A 20757-nucleotide genomic window follows, 5' to 3' on the forward strand; every position below is an offset into this window, starting at 1 on the left:
CAATGCATATGTGATGTACTGACTTGCAGTGCCTGCTGAATTCCTCCCTGGGGGAGAATAATGGGGCTCATGGAGTTTGTGGAACCCTTCCCTGCGGCTCCCATCTCATACCCTTACTCACAGCTGAGCCCATCCCCAGGCCTGTCCCCAAAGCCTCATGCCCCGTGCTCCCACAATCTGCAGGAAGACACTTTATCCACAATAAATCTGGGTCAGAGGATACTTAGCCCTTTTTAATTTTTACACTTGGTAGTTTCCTAGACTATCCTGTCAGAGAAGCCATCAGATTCGTACCTTGGAATGTCTTTCTTGTAAGTACACAGTTTCAAGAGATATGAGCATCATGGCCAAGATTCTGGCAACCAAACTCCTGACCACAAATCGAAAGCAAACTCTCTTTTTATGGCTTGCTATCACTAGTTCATAACATACACTACTCCCACATATATCTTGTTGCAGTCCTGGGGCCTGCTACCCTGATGCCCCTCACAATTTGCTCCGCACAGCTCCAGAGCTTGAGCTCCAGCATGGCCAGAAGGCTTAGAAGGAAGTCTCCCTCTGAGTCAGGAACTGCAAACAATCTTCTGTAATTACTGCAGCAGGGGGGGGGGGAACTCTGAGTCACTGGAAAGACTATGGCAGATCAAGAACTACCTGTTATTTAAACCTACGTGCTAGACATTATCTCAGTATTTAGGAGAATCGTAACACATTTACTCAAGTTGCTTTTCAACAGCAGCTGCATCTGTACAGGTGAGCCACTCACCCTCACTCTGCAGTGATCTGAGATTTCTACACAGTAAAAGGCAGCAAAGCTAAAAGGACAGATGCACAAAAGAACAGGTAGGAATATTTCAAGATGTGGGAATGGATATAAAATGGATACAACCGTTTCAAAAGTCAGTGTTCTTCTTATAACTAAAAGGGTTATGACCCTGCATGCAGGCAGCATTAAGGCAGCTGTAGGAAGATTCAGGTGTGTGATTGAGTTTTAGGGCTAGAGGCTAATTTTAGATGGCCTAAATCCAGCACTCAGTGTGACAGTGAGGAGCAGGCTCCTGACACACTGCTCTGTGCTAGTAGTAGCCTAATGCCACAGTGTGATGGCTGTAGGGACTCATTATGATATCCCATTGTCATTGATGATAACTCTTGTCCCTGAAGACTGTAGCTTAAATTCAGTTTTACTCCTTGTCCCTCCACATATCCACCCTTCCCTCACACCAAGACGCCAGCGCACAGCTGAGGTTCTCCGTAAAACAGGCAGAGCACCCTGTGGAAAACTCCAGCAGACAGCACCAAGCAAGCCTGGCACATCAGAGGATCCACCCCCAGCCAGCCCAGGCTGGCTCAGCTCACTGCAGCCTCATTAACTCCATCAGAGTTCATCAAACAAAGAGAACAGGACCAGAGAACACAGAGACAGCTCCATGTCCTGCCTGCTCAGTCCTTGAAGGAAACACCATGGCTACGAGGAAGAGCACTCCTCCCACAGTCCCTGAGAGGCCAGCTTGTCCACAAGCAGCTCTCTGGGTCAGGCTGGCACAGGCAAACCCATCCTGTTAGCCCTGAACACCTGCCTGTCAAAGGGAGAGCAGACCCGTGGCCTGCTGGCCCTGCTCCTTTTCCCAGAGCAACCCAGACCACACTGGTCCTTCCATCTGCCCTTTAAAATTGGGACTTCTGCTACTGCTGCCAAGGGACATATGCTAGAGGAAGAGCTCAGGGTTACAGAGAAGGGTAGCCCCATTCACCAGCAGCTGGGCTCTGAGATCAGGTCTGCAGGGGAGGTTCATTCTCATCATCATCAGATCAGATGGTGGTAACAGTATCTTCCTCCAGTTCCCAGCCTCTACTCCTCCAGTTCCCCCCCAACACTTCAAAATGCATTGTCCTCTCTCAAGATCTCCAAATATATCCTCAACTTTATAAGCCCAGCAGAACTGACTCTTCTGGGTTCGGCAGGGAAGCCATGAAGTTCCACCTCAGCTGCTCTGAATTTTTATGGCTTTCACTTTGTTGCAATTGTCCCACAGACTGTCATTACTTAATGACACATCCATCAGTCCTCTTTACAGAGGATTAAAATTCCTATTGTAATTACAAGTGAGTTGCCAATAGGTTAGATTGAAAATAAAGCATCTTGGGTGTATGCGTTGTGCACGGGGAGTCACTGAAAAATGAGTTAAGAACAAAAAGTAAAACATCATTCTGTATTTAGTTACATGAACAAAAGTGATCAGAAATTAAAGTCATTTGAAAGTTTCTGAAAAACAATGGACACTCATATACATATAACACATAGTTAAGCATTAAAATTGTTCCTTTCATGCTTACAAACACAAATGACCTGTTTAGGAAAGCAAGAAATGTGTCACTGAAACTGTAGTATAGCACCTCAACTCTGCAAAAAAAACCTCCACTGAACAGCAGCACAGGCTCCATGAGATGTCGTGGAATATGGACAAAGACTTCTTGAGGGCATTGTAATCCAGAGAAATATACTGGTCTGAATCCTGCACCAGCGTGAATCAACGGCAAGGAAGGGACAAACTGGCCCCGGCATGCGTCAACACTCAGGAACTCGGAAGATCCATTTCTTTGGTCTACTTCTATCAGCCACGTACACACACAGAGATCTTACCGCTGTCACATTGCACAGGATTTCCAGGAAATTGGACATCTTTCCTCAAATTGTATGCTGCTCAGCTCATAAGAACACTCATACTTCCCTGGCTGTGACCCTGATGGTGCTGATGGCACAGGACAAGGCAGGACCAGAAAGTCTGAACAAATGTAAGTGAGCTAGGGAGGGTCAGCCCTGTGGGGTGCAAACTGCACAGTCACCAGGACCACAGCTCACCAAGCGCTCAGACCTGTCAGCGTTTCCATTTCACTCATCTGCCTGCGGACACTTTCGCTTTGTCTCTGGGAGGCGACAAAGCTTTGTGCTTTCTTGTAGCACTGGAACATCTCAACACTGCCCATAAGGAAGAAAACATTAGAGTGTGCTCAAAGCAGAAAGGGCTGAGAAGGGTAAGCACAAGCAGGAACACTAACACAAAAGCATGGAGCTTTTGAGTGAAATACAAAAACCAGAAGAAAAGCACTGGAGGAAGGAACGCAGAACTTGTCTGCCTTCAAGGCCTCCTGACATTAGAGTGTCTGATGTCTAACCTTGAAAATTACTTCCTAACAGCAAATATCTGTAATACCTGCTTCTAGACAGGTACCCATTGCAAATCCTGGCATTAGCATCCCAAAGTGGAAACTACTAACTCCCTGTGATGGAGGTGAGAGAGCAGCTGAGTGTCTGGGAGACACCCAAAGCCAAGACACCCCAGCTCCATAGAGGTATCAAAAATCGATGCAACCTACTGCTGAAACTTTTCCTATAAGCAGGAATTTTAAGGTAACCTCCTTGTTGCAGTCACACAAAGGCTCACTTGACCCTGCCCAGCTGCCTCAAACCATGACCATTACCCAAGAACAGAAGTTACTCTGTATATGCAATAGAGAAAACAAGCCAGGCAGTCTCCTGAGCTGGACATTGTTGATATGCCTGCAACCAAGTCACTGTATTTAGCTAAAAAAAATGTGTCTGAATGTGACTTTCACCACTTAGAAACATCACGCAGAATTCATTAAAGCCTCCTGCACTGAAGCTAGAAGAGAATGAATGGAGTATGTTTAGCACCACAAGTTATGCTTTCATTTTTCATATGCTGCATCCAATTGCAAAAAACAGAGCTCTTGGAGACGCTACCTCAAGCCCTGTGCTTACAAACAATTCTGCTGAAGTTAGTCAAGCTGTATGCTTTTACCTGCAATTGGAAGAAAGCTAAGAAATGCACAGGTATGAGACACAGTGTTCCAGGAAACATTAATGGAACAAAAAGAGTCCTTAATGCGCTTTCCCCTGTGGGCTGGCATGTCCATCCTGTGGGCAGGGTGAGACCTGAGAGGCCCCTCTGCCCCAGCACACCCATAAACCAGCACCCAGGCATGTGGACTACCATAAACATGGTGAGATTGAAAAAAGGTATAAGGACACATGTGGGTCTAACACCTAGCACAGCACTTCTCCCTTTTACAAAAAAAAAAAAAAAGAAGAAAATATTTAACATCAAACAAACTCACAGCATGTGTGCTACACTCCTATTTAGTGTACCAGGTATTTACTAAACTCTCTTGGAGACACATTTGCAAGCACTGCAAGTAATTCTTTCTCATGCCCTAGAGATTTTTCAAGTAATCCACCCATTATGAAATTACTTCAGTGCCATACAAAAACCTGGCTTGACATTGTTCACTCAGGATTCTGCTGTTTCCTGTAACTAAGGCTCCCTCCTTAAAAAATAAAATAGAAAAAGAAAACCACCTGAAAAACATGAGTGTTCAAAACCAATGCTTAAAAATCAGGTCCTTGGGGAAAAAGAGTAATTACAGAAAGATTTAAAACATGTAACAGAGTGGTATTAAGATAAAGGGGTCAAATTACAAGATATAAACTGAGCTATGAAATTAGGACTTATGAAGACCAAGACAGCTGTCAGAAACCCACATTTCTATCAATTTCAGTGAAATGCCATCATTACCAGTTTTGGTTACAAGTCCTTAGCTGTCCCAACTCTCTCAAGACAATGTCATTCAAAATTCTTTACTAAGACAGATTTTTTAAACTCAGCATCTCTGCTTAGAGGATTTGTCTGAGTCAAGTGCACTACAGCTTCTGTGGTCTCACACACAGACCACTAACCCACGGTGCATTAATTTCTCCTTACGATATGCACTGCCTACACAGAGCTACCTATCCAGTCCATACAGCATTACTTATCAGGCAATGATCCAGTTAAGCTGTAAAACATATGATTAAAGCCACAATTTAAAAAAGGCTTCATCTTCAAGAATGACATTTAATCATATGTTTAAGTGCTCCTGTGTATCAAAGCCTGAATGTTCTGCTTTATTTAAATGAGGTTATTAAGAAGTTAAACAAGTACTTAGATTTTCTGAAATCATGATCTCAAAAAAAGCAACCAGATCCACAAATAGAAGGTCTCATTTTAAATACATTTTTAATATATTCAGAATTACTGTATTACATCTGAGCCTTAAAACAGCAAGCAGTTGATTACATGCATGTACAAGGAGAAGCCATTTCTGGATTACCATAATATGCTACCAAGCTGAAGCATTAGAGAGAATAAAAGCGTTTCAATATCTGTTCTCTTTGAGCAAGGCTTAAGAAAAGTCAGACATATAATATTTCATTACAGCTTTCTACACTGTAAAATTTTTATTGTCAGAAAACTTGTTTAAAGGACAAGCAGCCTAAGTAAATGTGCTGGTTACATGAGAACACACCAAAGGCAATTTCTCTCACTTGTTTTCATTGGAATGCCTGGGGAAAAAAAAAAAACAAAACCTTGAGCTGCTGAGCTGCTGTTCAAAAAGCAGTAGCTATATGGAGTATTTTCATATCAAGCTAGCAACCAAAAAATAAATATATCAAATACTTTTAAAGGAATGCAGTGAGTGGAAAGCCTCTTGTGCACAAAAAAAAAAAAAAAAAAAAAAAAAAAGTTAAGGGAGTCAAGGGACTGACTATAGTAATTCAGAATATGATCTGGATTTCTGCCAGGAATTTTTATACCAGCACTTTAGGATATTTAAAATACACATTGAACAGCTTCCCAAATATCACGTACATCCAATAATTCCAAAACATTCTAATAAACCAAAACACCACTAGGACACATGCACATCAGTCTCCACAAGGCTTTGAGAATACACTTGTTGGATAACTTCTCTACTGTACTGCAATACTGTGAGGTCTGAATAACTTTGAAAATTTAGAACACCAGTCCTTCACAGCAACTTCTTGTGACCCTATGTCAATATGATCTCAAGGAGGTGGGGTTTTTTGCAAGAAGACCATGGATATTAACTGAATATAGCAGAATATATACTTTTTTTCTGAAACAGATGTGACTGAAGTTGTGGGAATCCTTTATAGATTTCCTTGCTATACTGCTTGAGAACAGGTAAGAGGGAAAAAAGTGGGGTTTTCCCCCTTCCACTCTTAAAAAGCAGGAGAGTTCAAGCACAGGGCATCTACAAGTTAATGGTGAAATAAATGCTGCTACTCACAGCTGAAGGCAGCTAGGAAAAGCACTTTTGGATCACTTAAAGATAAAAACATGTCAACTAAAAGAGAAATAACTCAGCCTGTTATTAAACTGAAAGGCGTAATCAAAACATGTTATTCGACTCTTTCCAATACTGACAGGAGCCACACAATGGCAATACTCATGGAGTCCATGAGGATGGGAGGAAGCCATTCTGTATGGAATGAGTTCAGACCATACTGCAGAAGCCACCACTTTCACTCAGTTCTGTGCTTGAAACTAGCACATATCCAAGTTCAGGACACAGCTCTATCAACACTGGCAGGCTGGAAAGCCACAGCTTCCTGCACCAGATCTCCTGGGTGTGAGTGCTGGGCAGGCCTGTGGGTTTCCATCTTAGGATGACCCAGATGTATCAGGCTTACTGTGCCTGGTGCTGGCCCCAGACACAGGCTTATCGTGACCCCCTGGTCCTGCAGGAGGTCAACAGCAGGATTCTCCTAAGGTTTTATGTTCATCCTGGTCACTGTGCTCAGCAAAGTTGATCAGCACAACATGCAGTGAAACAAAATGCAGTCAGAGAAGAGAACTAGAGTGGTTTTGGCATCAAACATTTCCAAATATTTCCAAAATATATTCAAACAACAAAATTATACCAAGTGGAATCCCAAGTACTGGTTACCAGGTCTGAGATTAAAATCTAATGCTTTTCTAAATAACATCCTCTGTTCTTAACAACACTGTGCAACATATGCTAATGCTAAGCTACAAGGAATTTCCACCCAAACTAGTTTGGTGTACTTTACTTTTAACATCCTGCTGACAAGAGGTAATATACCACTATTAAATAAAAACACATTGCTCAAAATGACAAATGACAGATCTTTCTTTCAGACCACATCAAGGCTTTTGGTAACTGTGGCATTTACTAAGTAAAAGGAATTGACCTTTTGGGAGGTCAAATGGGTTGATAACTTGGCTAGCTGTTTTTGCTAAAACAGGAATAGAAAGTCAGATGTAACAATTTGCCTTTGACACAGAAAAAAATGTTTATTTTTGTTAATCAGATAACAAAACCTTGGGATATGCTAAATCCCTGAGCTGGAATGTTTACAGTTTAGATAGGATGTGTTCAGAAGACATTTGCAACACTAGCCTGTTCTAACATAAAGGACTTTTAGGAGAGACTTGTAAATACACATTGTTAAAGTGAAAGCAATGGAAAAGCAGTGGAAAACAGAGGGACCAGCTTCATGTGAATGTAGTTTGCACTCTTCTTCTAACAAGAAACTAACTGGACTCTTGGGGACCCCTGGCTGGAGACTGCCAAAGCTGTGTCTGGAGCAAGCAGTGTCCCAACTGCAAGGCAAGCAGGTCAAGGCAAATAGAGATGTGACACAAAGCCAGGCCTCCCAAGAGCCAGCAAGAACCTTACTGGTGTCAAGAGGAGAATGCAGAGTTTGCCAGAAGCCAAGGAACAACTCAACTGACAGGAACAATGAACCTGATCCTTCACTGAATTCTGCAAAATGTACTGAAAGCCATCTAATGGGGAAAAAAAATTATCATGTGTTTGTTTTTAGAAGGGATGACCTGAGAATTTTTCTTTCAGTGCTTGCAATAAGATGATACCTTTAACATCTCTCTCATGTAGTTTTGTTAAGCCACAGAAGGTGCAAACTTGCAAGAATATGGTCCTACAGACTTTTTTCACTGCAAGCATTGAAAAGCACTTTTAACAACTTTAGATTTACATCAACAGAAATAACAGAATAAGTTGATTTTCCTCCTTTAACGATTTTTGTGCAACTGCTTAGTGAACAAAACTAATACATATAATATTTTAATCTGCCCCTATCTAATCTTACAGCCAAATACACTGCTGATTATTACACAATAAATATGCTATTTGAGGTAACCAAAATAAAAGAACTGAAACATTGAAAACTGCCCTTGACCCAAATGTATCTCAGTGACCTAGAAAGCTTACCCAGTGGTAGCTTTCAAGTCTTAGCTACAAGGACAGTCAGTGAATCAAAGACTGGAAGTCAAAACTGAGGATTAGACCTTGGGGAAGTCACTATCTCTAACGTAAGCCTTTGCCATTAAGAAAACAACATGAACAGCTACTGACTATGCTGAAATTTGGCAAGAAACAATAGTAGAGGTTTGGACCCGGACATGAGGCTGTTTTGAAACTAAACACATTTATTGAAGTAACTATTACTACTGCTTTTCATGACTGGTAGTTAAACTAGTCAGAGTGTATCCCTAAACCACTCCTCTGCCAGCTCCTCAACAAGTCCTTCCAAAGGCAACTGGAGATGAGGAAAGGACAAGTTCTAGCTCTGGCCTGATCTGCAGAGGCAAAAAAGGAGAAGTAAGCACCAGTAACAGTCCCCTGACTTAGCATCTCTCTGCTTGTCCTCTCAGTATTCACATCTCACCTCCCTCTTTCCCAGCCCACGCATGGAAAAAGGTAAGAGCCCAGCACACTGGGAGACAGATCCTGGAAGGAATTCTGCTGCAGGCAATTGCTTCCATATTGCCTACTGCTCCAGTGTGGAGGAGCCCCATGTGCCCAGGCTTTGAATTTGGGGCACCTCTAACCTCTGGTAGGCCTCAGTACATGCTACTTAACAGAAGATGTGGACTATGCTGGAATACCTTCAACTACTATTAGTCTTACACTCTTGACAAACTTTAACAGACGTGTATTTTTAAAACAACTGTATATTCCCATTTCTATAAATAAACATTTTTAACACACATTGTCTATTTTGCTCTGCATTTTATTAACAGTGTAAGACAAATACTACATTTGCTTAAACCTGAGTAAAAAAGCTGTTTGGCTGATGACACTGTCTATCACACAACACAACGCTGTCTCATTGCTGCCCTGCCCTCCCCCGCCCTATTTTCCACATCCCCCTTCTGTCTCTGTGCTTCAGGCTCCAAGCATTCACAAAAAGATTTCTGCCGGTACTGTGCCAAGCACAGGGAACACAGTTAGTTTCTCAGGGGCTCAATGTAACTACTTAGAAATCCAGATGTTAGTATAAGACATGTAATAAACCAGAAGTGTCCATCAAACGCAGTAAGAGGTTTGCATTCATCAGTCCCTCACTTCAATTCCAAATTTCAACATTCATTGCAGAAATAATTACAAGGGAGAACAGCAACCTGCAAACACAAGAGATTTCAGCCTTAAGTGCCTCAGCCTCTGCTAACAATTGGCTAGTCTCTACATGATCTTAGCCATGCAGTCCAAGTCCTGCCAAGGAGAGTGTTTCCAAAGGAGTGCTTTTCAATGGACCTGTGCATTATGTGTGCAAAGATAAGCAACTGGGAGCTTATCTTTGTAAGAAGCTGCCCCACCTCCCAAACTCTCAGGAAAATGAGTAAGTAGAGCTGAAAAGAATTCATAGACTTGTTACATTATAGGATTACAGTCTTACAGAAAACTTTCTAGAAACTTTCTGCTAGCTGGTCTTTTAATTATGAACATGACAACTAATGCCTATAGGCAAAATAGGCATTTTGTCCTCATTGTCATGGAATTTGGAGAAAAGACAAGAATTCCTGACTTTTTTCTACTCTCCACAAGTGTATGTTCCCTTAATTTGTTGGTCTATCCTCCCAAAATGTGATAAGCAAAGTCAACAAGGGGGTTGAAATTGCTCAAGCCATGCACATTGCTTGGGTATTTGCAACAAAAACATCGACCAATACTAAAAATACACGTCCTCACGGTAGTATTTTCCAAATTATGTACATATATGTGGCTTCTACTTCACTCCTGGCAAAGGGCATGATTGTCTTTCCCACAGATTTTCTGTGGAAACTGTGATGAAGAATCTCCACCGCTGAAACCATGAGGGTAGAGGAGAGGAGAGGTCAAGAGGGTGCAAGATTGCATCTTCTCCATTGTGCAAAATTTCAGCAAGCAAGTTATTGCTGGCCCCGTGGATGTTATCTTAGCCCTAAAATGGGCAAACCCCATGGGGAAGAGTTCCAGTATCAGTGGTTGGCAGAGCGCCCGCTGCTGTGAAAAATGTTCCAGTGACTGCAATGGTAAACAGCCCACAGGATCACCTCCATTTCCCCAATGACTACAGCTTTGAAACCCTATTTTTTGAAGGGGGGGAAGACTGGCTTGTTTTCCTTCATCATCTTGCCACCTCCATCAGAATGCTTCAAAAATTAATCACAGGCAGAACATACAAACTCTCCCATCTACTGCTCAGACACAACCAGTGCCAGCCTGTGTGTCACTGCTTCTACTTAACTCTGGAATTTTTTTGCATGCAAAGGATTAGCCTGGATGCGAGTTGTCGTGAAACATGTTTTTCCTTCTATGTACAAAGGGATTTAGAGTGTGCAATTTTGAACTATTTGCAGCTATATATACACACGTGCAAAGAAATCTCCCCTACGCCACAGCAACATTCAGCACGTAAGAGTGTAACCAGAGGTAGCCTCCAATTAATTGTTTCAGTCCCCAAAAACAGATACAGCTCTTCTGTGCCCATGATTTTTCCTTTTTGCACATATATAGAACACATCAATGTTTTCAGATCTGCAAGTTTCGCTCCTGTCTATCTGAAAATTCAACATGAATTCAATATCATCAAAGCCTCTGTCAGATACCCAGACAACGTCCACTCCTTGAGTAATGACTCATGTCTTATACTTTCCATCCTCTCTGCATTTTTACAACAAAGCAAAAGGCAGAAAAGCTTGCAACAGACACAAATACTGACAGCCTCAATTAAAGGGCAGAAGCATGAGCATGACAGTAAAATGGTAATTTTTCCTTCTAATAAAAAGTGATTCTGTATTCTGTCTCCTAACCAGCATCTGGACAAACTAGAGAAGTGGGTGCATAAGAACTAAACGGCTCAGCAAGTCCAAGTGCAAAGTGCTGCACCTGGGTCAGGGCAATCCCAGACATGGGTACAGAATGTGAGAAGAACTCATTGAGAGCTGCTCTGTCAAAAAGGACTTGGCGGGTCTCGTGGATGAAAACTTGGACATAAGTCAACAGCATCAGTGCTTGCAGTCCAAAATGCCAACCACACCCTCAGCTGCAAAAGCAAAGTGGGCAGGAGATCAAGAGAGGGGATTCTGCCCCTCTACTCTGCTGACACTCCACCTGGAATTCTGAATCTAGCCCTGTGGTCCTCAGCACAGGAAGCATGTGGCCCTGTTTAGAGCACATCTAGAAAAGAGCAACAAAGATGATCAGAGGGCTGAAACAACTCTCCTCCAAAGACAGGCTGAGAGAGCTGGGATTGTTCCGCCTGGAGAGGGGAAGGCTCCAGGAACACATCAGTGTGGCATTCCAGTAGCTAAAGGGGGTCTGTAAAAAAAGAAAAGTAATTTTTACAGAGGCAGATAGTGATCAAACAAGTGGAATGGTTTTAAAGTAGAAGAGGGGAGATTTACATTAGGTGTTTGGAATAAATTCTTTCCTCAGAGGGGTAGTGAAACACCAGAACAGACTGCCTAAAGAAGCTGTGGACGTCTCATCCTTGGAAGGTCAGGTTGGATAGGCCTATGAACAACCTGGTCTAGTGGAAGGTCTCCCTGCCCATGGCAGGTAGGCTGGAACTAGATGGTCATAAAGGTCCCTTTCAACCCAAGCCATTCCATCACTCTATGCTCTCTTGTCTCTCCTTGCAACAAAAAAGCACGTGTAACGAGTACCCCTGACGGCTGTGTCTACAACAGGCTCAGGAAATACACAGGAAGAAACCCATGCAGGGAATTTGTTCTAGTGTGCATGGACCCAAAAGTCAGACGCACGTGTCCCAAATCACTGTGCCTGGTGCTGGCTGGCTTGGGGACTCCAAAGAGATATTGACTCCAGAGAGATATTGACTCACTCAGAAGGAGCAAGGATGCTAAATTAGCCCAAACTCAACCAAAGCTGGAACTGTGCTTGCAGGAACAAGGACACTCAAAGCAGAAGGTAAACTGGTGACCTTTCTAACTACATTTTATTGGGTTTTTCTTGTGGGCTGAGCAGATTCCCCTAAAAATATAGGAAAAAAACACCCAGATCTTGGGCAACTCATGACATTTTTTCATTATTATAATAGAATAAAAGAAACCAAAAATTAGAAACACATATTTCATTGTGCACAAGTGACCAATACATACAAAGATATCTAGGAAACTCCAAAAAGAAGTGGATTTTTACATTGCTACATTTTTTATTTGAAAGTATGCTTACAATGCAATTAACCTAGTTATGCTCTGGAGCCTAAAAATTTCTACTTGGCACCTCTGTTCCTCCTGGAAGACTAGGAGTTGGAAAAGTTCTACTTCAGCAGGAAGGAAAGGATAAGGACCTTTGTAATTTGAGGTACTTTTTTTTTTTTTTTAGTGTTTTAGTATCTCCTAGCAGAGACCTATTTTATGAATGTAAAGCCCACTCAGTTCCCACTGAGCCAAAACTATTTAGAAGAGACACAGAACGATTACTGAACACTATTTTCTTACTAATCAGCACAAAGTTATTTGGCACAAGCATCTCTGTAAATGTTTGTCCAAGACTAGGTAAATTTGCAGTGTACGATGGCCCTCAGACCCGTGCTTCTGTCAAGTGAGAAGGCTCATAGTCTAGCACTGCAGCTCAGCTATGCTTCAGCAGAAATACAGAATGCTAGAGGCTGAGCTTAATATCACTGCTGTCTTTCCTTTTGGATGTGCTCTTTCATGTTTTCTTCAATGCTTCCCTTTGCAAACCAAAAGAAGATTAGTTTTCAAATGGAATGAATGTAAGGGCAAAGAAGACAATTTGTGAAGTGCATTATACTGGGCTCAGCTTTGGCCTGGAGAAACCAGAGGAAGAGGAGGGAACTGTACCCAGCTCTGGGCAAGTACCAGAGGAAAAGCACAGCTCCAGAATCACTTTCAGCCTCACAAAGCTGAAGGCAAAGTCTGCTTTAGGATATGCAAGGAGGTCTGATGGGCTCAGCTCACAGCGACACTGGCAGCCTGCCACAGTATTTTGTTCACGTGTGCCTGAGATATCCATGGGCCCAGAGCTGTAATTATGGTCTCAGATATCACAGTACTACTAGCCCAGGAGATATTTATGGATCTGATCCGTACAACCTATAGGCACTGTGAAGTTTCAGGCACATTCAAGAAAACTCCCCACTCCAGAAGAGGGACAGCAAGTCTACAGCAGTTCTTTCAAGCTACATCAAAGCAACACACTCCACTGGGTCTCAGTCACTGAAAGGTCTGAACAGGGTGAACTGCAGGCACAGGGCTCAGGCTCACACCACAGATTATATCAGAGGCATAGTAATGAGCTGTGAACCAGGTTAAGCATTAGCACTGCTTGTTTCCCTACAGAGTCGTTTGCTGATTCTCACAGTTGCATTTTAAACTCACAATAATAATATGGACAAGTACATACTTTCCTCCACCAAAAGGGAAAGGGCAGAGAACCACTTCCACACTATTTATTTCTACAAAGCTAATGAAGCATTTAGAGAATAGAGTGCAATGCAAAAACCTAGCTAGAGAGAAAAATCTCCATATTGTTTGCTATTTATATTGCTAACTTTTGCCCCAAGGCATACTTCCACACAAACAGAATTGCCAAAAGGTCACATCTGCGGGAAAGAAGCCCACAACCACCAGTGAGGCGCATGCAGAATATACCTCAGCTGGGGGAGTAGAAGCTATTCCAGGTTGCCAAATGCTAGTTCCACATGAAGCCTAGGGAGGTTTCTGTGTCCTTGTGTGAGCAGACAGGACTTTGTGTGAAATACCCCCATCAGCCAGTAAGATGCATGGGAGAAAAGGAGTTTGATTGTCATCACACTTGTTCGGCTCTGGAGTACCTCTGGTTTATTTTGAAAGAATACCTCCACTTTCCTACAGCTTTAGACACTCTGCAAACACACACTTCTCAATTCATAATCTAAAGCATTACTTTCAGCAGCATAACTGCATCCGTGCAGACTTATCAACGTGCAGTTCTTTCTCCAAAATAGCTTATGTTCATTGATGGAAGCGTTTCAGACACTTTCATGTTAAAGCAACAACTCAGACACCCACTCATATTCAGGCACAGACAAGTCCTATACAGGACAAGCATCAGGACAATCTGTTTGTTTTGAAAAATATTTAAGATCAGGATTTTGAAACTTCTGTTTCCGTAAATATTGGAATCCCAAACCCAGTGCCTGCCCTTAACCGAGACCGCTTGCCCTTCAAGCTGAGGGCAGCCAAACATATCAGATTGCTCTGCCTGCTCACAGGCACTTGGAAAGCTGCATGGGGGTATTTCAGTCACAGACTGTATCTCTGCTAAAATTTACTTCTTTAAAGCATTAGTGTCTATTGATCAAGAGGATTCAAAGCCACACTGCAATGCTTTCTTTACTACAGTAATTCTAAATATTTTACAACTTACAGTGCTCTCTGAAGGAAGACATTCGATATTGCTGCATGCAGTTAGGAAGCAAAGTGCTTTTGTATGACAGAAAATACAGAGCTTTAAAATAAACTAGACTGAAATATATTCATTACTAGAGCTGCTTTGCACTGAGAAAGCCTTATGATGAGAAAGCAGGGCAAACATTCCAGTAAATGCAGTTGTCTGTTCTCAGCATCAAAAAATTTTAAATGCAAACTAGAAAACTAAAGTATGGCAGATTTTCTATGTGCTTACATAAACGACATAACCCTAAACCCTGATCAGATTAGAAGTGTACATTAACACGGATTAGAAGTTAACATATGTACAATACAGATGAACGTCTTTTTTCCTTCCTGATAACAGCTGCATGAAACTGTGGCAGAAGAAATGCCTTTAAACCAAGAGGAAGTATCAGCATTTTAAACTCAGGCTTCCGCCAGCTTAATCAGGTATTTTTTCAGTATGAAAGAAGTTCTTCTATTTAAACTAAAACATATGCCATTTCAGCAATTGCTTTTCACACAGATTTATCCTAATTCTGCAGTATTTTTAAACACTTCACACAGAAGTTATACTGACAAAAGTAATTTCATCCTTTTGGGAAGTACTTGACATCTATTTATTTTCAGCCTTTTAACAGTCAGAACACCAAGGTTTCCTTCTGCCTCAGCTCTAAGCGCCACATCGTTTGATTTTAGCCAACCACAAATAACATTTATTTTAGCTATTTAATCATTCTAGTCCTTACCTTAAAAAAAAAAAAAGCTTTTTCCATTAGAAGCAAATGCTGGCTTTCTGTTCTTTGAGGGTATCCTAAAACAGGCAGAAAGCTGTATTCCAACATACCTTGAAAGGAGAGTAGCGCTCACTGCCAGCTGTGTGACTTTTCAGCGGCTGCACTCAGACTCGGGCATTCCCAAAGAACCACGATGCCACAGAGCCGCGGAGCTCGCAGCGAGGAGCGGAGCCGATTGCTCTTACACGCCCTTCCTCGTCCCTGGCTCTCTGACAGCTGAACACTTGTAAGGGCTGCAGCAGCGCTCGTCTCCCAGCCCCTGTGCCACTCCGAGAAATCATCCCCTCCCTGCTATTAAGTGCGTGCTGCCATTATATCTTACCCGCGCCTCACAGCCCGCATGCAGTGGCTGTGGGAAAGCTGCATTTATTTGTACAGGAAGCGTGAGCACAGCACTTCCTACTTCCCATCCGAGACTCACTTCAGCCGCAGGTGATCGCCGGCACCCGGGCAGCTCCCAGCCAGGGCACACCCTCACCTTCTGCTTGGGGTCTCTGGGCAGCTTTCAGCCGCCGCTCCCACCCCAGCCCCGACAGGGTAAAACTGAAAGCAGCGAGGCTTCAGATGTGACACTCAACAGAGCCCTCCCAAATTAACCTGTTTGGGGAGAGCAGTTTGCATAGCAGCTGATGTCTGAAACCTCGCTGGCTTCTGCTTGTGAAAAATGTCATCTAAAAAAAAAAAAAAAGTGATTTCTTCACGTTGGAGGGGAAGTGAGCAAAAAATCTAAACTCAAAAGTGAAGCACCCGTGTAATTTCAGATCTGAGTGTTTAATGATGATGGTGCTCATTTTACTCTGTCAATACTAAAATTACACTCTTTAAGCTGTCCCTGTGTGCAAGAGGGCTTGGGAATCCTGCAGTTCCGTATTCCAGACCCAGGGGTGTGATTCACAGCAGCCAAGTAGCAGGACAATATCTAATTGTGCCACATGACACCAAACCCTCAAGAACTTTTCCTGCCGTAGGAAATGCACCACACCCACAGATAAGAAATATAGATATATCAGAGTGAAGAGGGTGCAAAAAACCAGAAGGAAGTATAAATGTTAATCTACAATTTTCTTATGATGAAATAAATTTACTTTGTACTTCATGCAATCATTGCTGGCATTTTGCCTTCAGTACTTTCCTGTGAAAAATTATATATAGGCATTTCTTCCGGGGTGTATAAAAGTTCACAGCTGAGCTTTTAGTTATTTTCAGACAATTATACTGCACCAGATTAATTTGTGCAACTTCACAAATTAATCTTCCTCCTTGCTGAATTATTCCTTTATATTACAGCTTTGCTTGAATTACCATCATTTACTCTTTTCCTCTCAGAATAAGTAAAAACTTAGAATTTCTCTATTTAACATTGGGTGTTATAAATAATTTTAGATATATTATATATATATATAATTTATATAATTTTATAGATACCATTTTATATATTTATATATTATTTATATATATATTTAGGGAGGGAGGGGATAATAACCAGAAAAAATATAGCTTTTCCAGCATGTGGGACCTTGTTGATCCTTATGGTGTTCATCAACAGGGTTACAACAGGATTAGGCAAACTAGAGCCATGTCACATTTACTGCCACTTGAGCTATGAGAGCATTTCTCAGGAGAGGCAGACGTATATTTTCTTAGCAGTGGCCAGTCCTAGACAAGACTCAAGAAACACTGAAGGCTCAGAGCTATTTTTTAGGCTCTAGAGCAGTCCTGAAAATGTGGAATTCTTTGGAAAACTTTACGAGTAGAAAATTATTCTCTTTCTGTTGTTAGATTTTTATCCCCCATGTTCTGTTCTAGTATGAAATATCTTGAGCCTCGATCACTACTCTCTTCACTACCTTCCCTCTGCTTCCAGCTCCTATATTTTCCTCCTGCAGCTGCCCCCTTTGCTACTTTGCCTCCATCAGAGAAGTACTTGATAGGCCACAGATGAAGCTCAGCAGGAAAACTCTTCCTGTTCTCAGCCCCTGTGCTCAGCACCACAGCACATGAACAGCAAAAGGCAATTATCTCAAGGAGGAGAGTGGTGAGAGAGGGAGGATGAAGGAAATCAGGTCGTTCATGCAGATGTAGGAAAAATAGCAGGGCAGTAAGTTCAGAAGCAGAGAAGGGCAGCTGCCAATAGCAGAGTAGCAAGAGTAGCATCTGGTTTAGAACTTACTCCTTGGTGGCACAACAAAACAAAAACAAGCTTCACTGAAGTAGCCTCCACCAGTGAAGAGACAGAACTACAACAAAGATTAGCCATCTTCCCTTCAGATAAATGATGAGGCCAGCTTGTATCTGGGGGGGATGTTCTTTTAAACTATGAAAACTAGATTTAGGTACATTAAAACGCACAAAAATTCTGGAAACTTCAGCTACAAACATTCCATAGTGTTTTTATCCCATTTCCTACTGTCTCCATGCAAGTTGTAATGTGATTGCATAAACGTGCAAAACTGCTTACAAAAAATTATTTTCCTTTAGACATCACAAAATTGGTGAGAAAAATAATGTTTCTTGAAACATTTAATTAACTGGAAATATTAAGATATGCTTGTTTCAAGTACTCCATCAAATCCTAAACTGTGGGGCCTGGATTTACATGCTGGACAGTCACTTACTGATGCTCTGTGGACAGCTGGCTATGCCTCTGCTTCCATCTTCTCTTCAGTATTTGCCCCTACTTTTGTGCTTCTCCAGGATCTCCACAGCAAAGGGGAGCTGAAGGTGACGTGGCACTGTGCAGGAGCTCAGGCTATAAGGACTTGAGATGATCAATACTGATGATTCTTTCAATTGCCATCACCCAAAGACGTGAGCTGGACTTTTATGAGCTCTTCTGTCAAAATGATTTCTCTTCCAGCTGTACCTCGAGCCCAGGTACTTCACAGTTTCACAGAAGCACATCTTCTTGGCAAGCTAAATTTATGAAGTGTTATGAGTCATGCTAAAATTGCTACCCAGCTCAAATCCCTGAATCTCTTAACCCAGATTGATTGGCTTCCTTTCTGAGCCAGCAAATAGAAAAGTTCACATTGTCACACAATTCCAGACAAGGCACAAGCTAAGTTCTCCCCATTTGCTTTCTTCTTTGACAGCTGTGATATAAAGCACGAAACTGAAAGGGTCCAATTAATTTTTTGGACACTGATGCTTTTATACCTCCAGACTGGGGGAATAGCTGAGCCTTTGAGATGTCAAAATGCACTATCACTGGAAACTTTTAGTTGAGTTACTAGCCAAAATAAGAATGAAGGCTGGCCTAGTTAATTACTAACATGGCTGTGTCATCCTTGCAGTGACTTGAAATACTTCAGAAATGACTAAGCCACTCTTCATTAACTGAAATTGCTAATTAATTTTTGACATAGATGGGTAAAAAAGTAATAGTGTGACCAGTGAAAAGATCACTGACATCCCACAAACAAAATACCATTAACAGCAAGTGAAAACACTGAGTTAGTGTATAACTAACAGATTCATTGTAATTCTACATAAAGTGAACAGGACTAGCTTATCAGGGGAAAAATTAAAATTTCACGACCCTGTTTCGCAGTTTTCAACTAAAAAAACCAAATCACCTGAAAAGCAATTGCTATACATAGGTGTAATATAAAAACAGATTTTATAACAAGCTTTGTAAAATCAGAGCCTGACCTAAAAAAATAATGAGTCTTAATCAATTTTATTTAGTGTACATGCAAATAATCCATTTTGCTATGGAAAAAGAAAGTATTTGTAGATATGAGAGAGACAGTTTCACAACAAAAATAGATACTAATGAGTAACATAACCAATGCTGAAAACAAAACAGGAAGGGGTTTTGCACAGGGAGCATACATATATTATCTGAAGTTGAAAGTGTGACGCCCCTTATGTCATGGACTATTAATAGTTGTCTTCAATGGGAACTATTTTAAAGGGGAATTACACCATAAAAAGTCATTTGTGGTACCTTCATAAACCAAATGTTTTAAAAAGGAATCTCTATTTCATATATGTATTTATACAATCACACAGCGCTAGAAATCAGATGTCAGTGCAGAAAAATACAGAGCTATGTAATATTTTGCATGCAGACAAGTTTTAATCAGTATAGCTACAAGAAAATCAGGACCACATCTTTTCCTGTTTAAATAACCCTATTGTTCTACAATTCTGACTTGGTATGCAAGTCACTCACTGACAAGCCAGGCTTGAAATCTTCATTAATCCCTTTAGCTAAAACATAAAACTTTATTAAAAGGAGTTTTCTATTAGAGTGAAATAAATCAAGTTAAATTATTTTGAAATAATAGTAGGTGCAATGTAAAGAGCTTTTAATTTTACAGTAGAAAAGGGAGTGGGACGGCACACTGTCTACTGAACATTTATGACTATGATCTCAAAATGAGTGCATTTGTCTCAGACACAAAGAAGAGTGGTAGGTGACTTATCCTGTTCCTACAAACAAAGCAAAATGCAACATTCATTAGACTTTGTTGGCATAGTGGACCATCTCCAAACAAAATCATATGTCTTCCATAAGTTCTGTATTTCTTCTCCATCTGTATTTTTTCCTGTGTTTATACTTTAAACTATCATTTGGTATTTGATCCATACAGAACTGTGCTAGAGGGGAAAAATAAAATAGAGCAGAAAACCATGAGAAGTCAGCCTGCTACCCCAGTGGGTGGGTTTCAGGTGCTTAGAAATTTCAGCTTAATAATCCAGGCCAATGGCTTTGACAATCTATTACTAGAATTCCAGTGCAATTTATCTCCTTGGGACCTGGAAGCATCAAAAGAGACAAAGTGGATTTGCCCTCATAGCAAAACCTGCTGGTGGCAGAACTCTACAGGCAATATCACCAGGAGTGGGCATTTGCCACTGGCACCAAACAGCTCTGCAACAGCTCTACAGAATTTTTTGCTTAGGCTAACTCCTCCCTGCTCACTAGGTGCATGAAGAACCAGCCTGCAGGAAGAAAACAAGCTAAGTTTCTATGAGCCTGCCATACATAAGACACTGATGAGCTGCCCGTGAACAGCAGACAGCCAGAGTAGCACCCTCAGCCCAGGGCGTGTCCTCAGACACCTCCTTGCACTTGGGATGCAGGGAAGAGGCAGGCTAGTGTCACACTCCCCCTTGACCTTCTCCTGTGACATGAGGCGTGCCAGCCACCATCTCACAAGACAGCTGTGTCCCTCCCCAGCCACACAGTGGCCATCAATGAGGTGACAGCACTGCTTCTGGAGACACTGCAGCCAGGGTCATGGGACACCTCTCGGGCCCAGAGGCTACCCTGTGCAAGCTGGACAGCACACGTAGCCCCCCCAAGCCAGCACCACCTTGTGACCTGATGATAAAAAATAAATTGGAAACAAACAGCTTGCTTTGCTCTCATAATC

The 20757-nt window shown here is 41.8% G+C and overlaps 1 protein-coding gene across 3 annotated transcripts in view; it reads right to left on the reverse strand.

Moving 5' to 3' along the window:
• Nucleotides 1-20757, reverse strand: part of RNF144B (ring finger protein 144B) — a 71030-nt gene that overhangs the window by 32293 nt on the left and 17980 nt on the right. The window contains exon 1 of one of the 3 annotated variants that reach the window (XM_030971597.1): nt 15424-15775. The exons of the other annotated variants lie outside the window; for them this stretch is intronic. The gene's annotated coding sequence lies outside the window, so the exon portion shown is untranslated. Of the gene's footprint in view, nt 1-15423; nt 15776-20757 lie in introns of those variants that run through there. 3 annotated transcript variants of the gene reach the window in all.

Source organism: Camarhynchus parvulus, chromosome 2 (assembly GCF_901933205.1).
Source record: "Camarhynchus parvulus chromosome 2, STF_HiC, whole genome shotgun sequence".
In the NCBI taxonomy this organism is placed as follows: domain Eukaryota; kingdom Metazoa; phylum Chordata; class Aves; order Passeriformes; family Thraupidae; genus Camarhynchus; species Camarhynchus parvulus.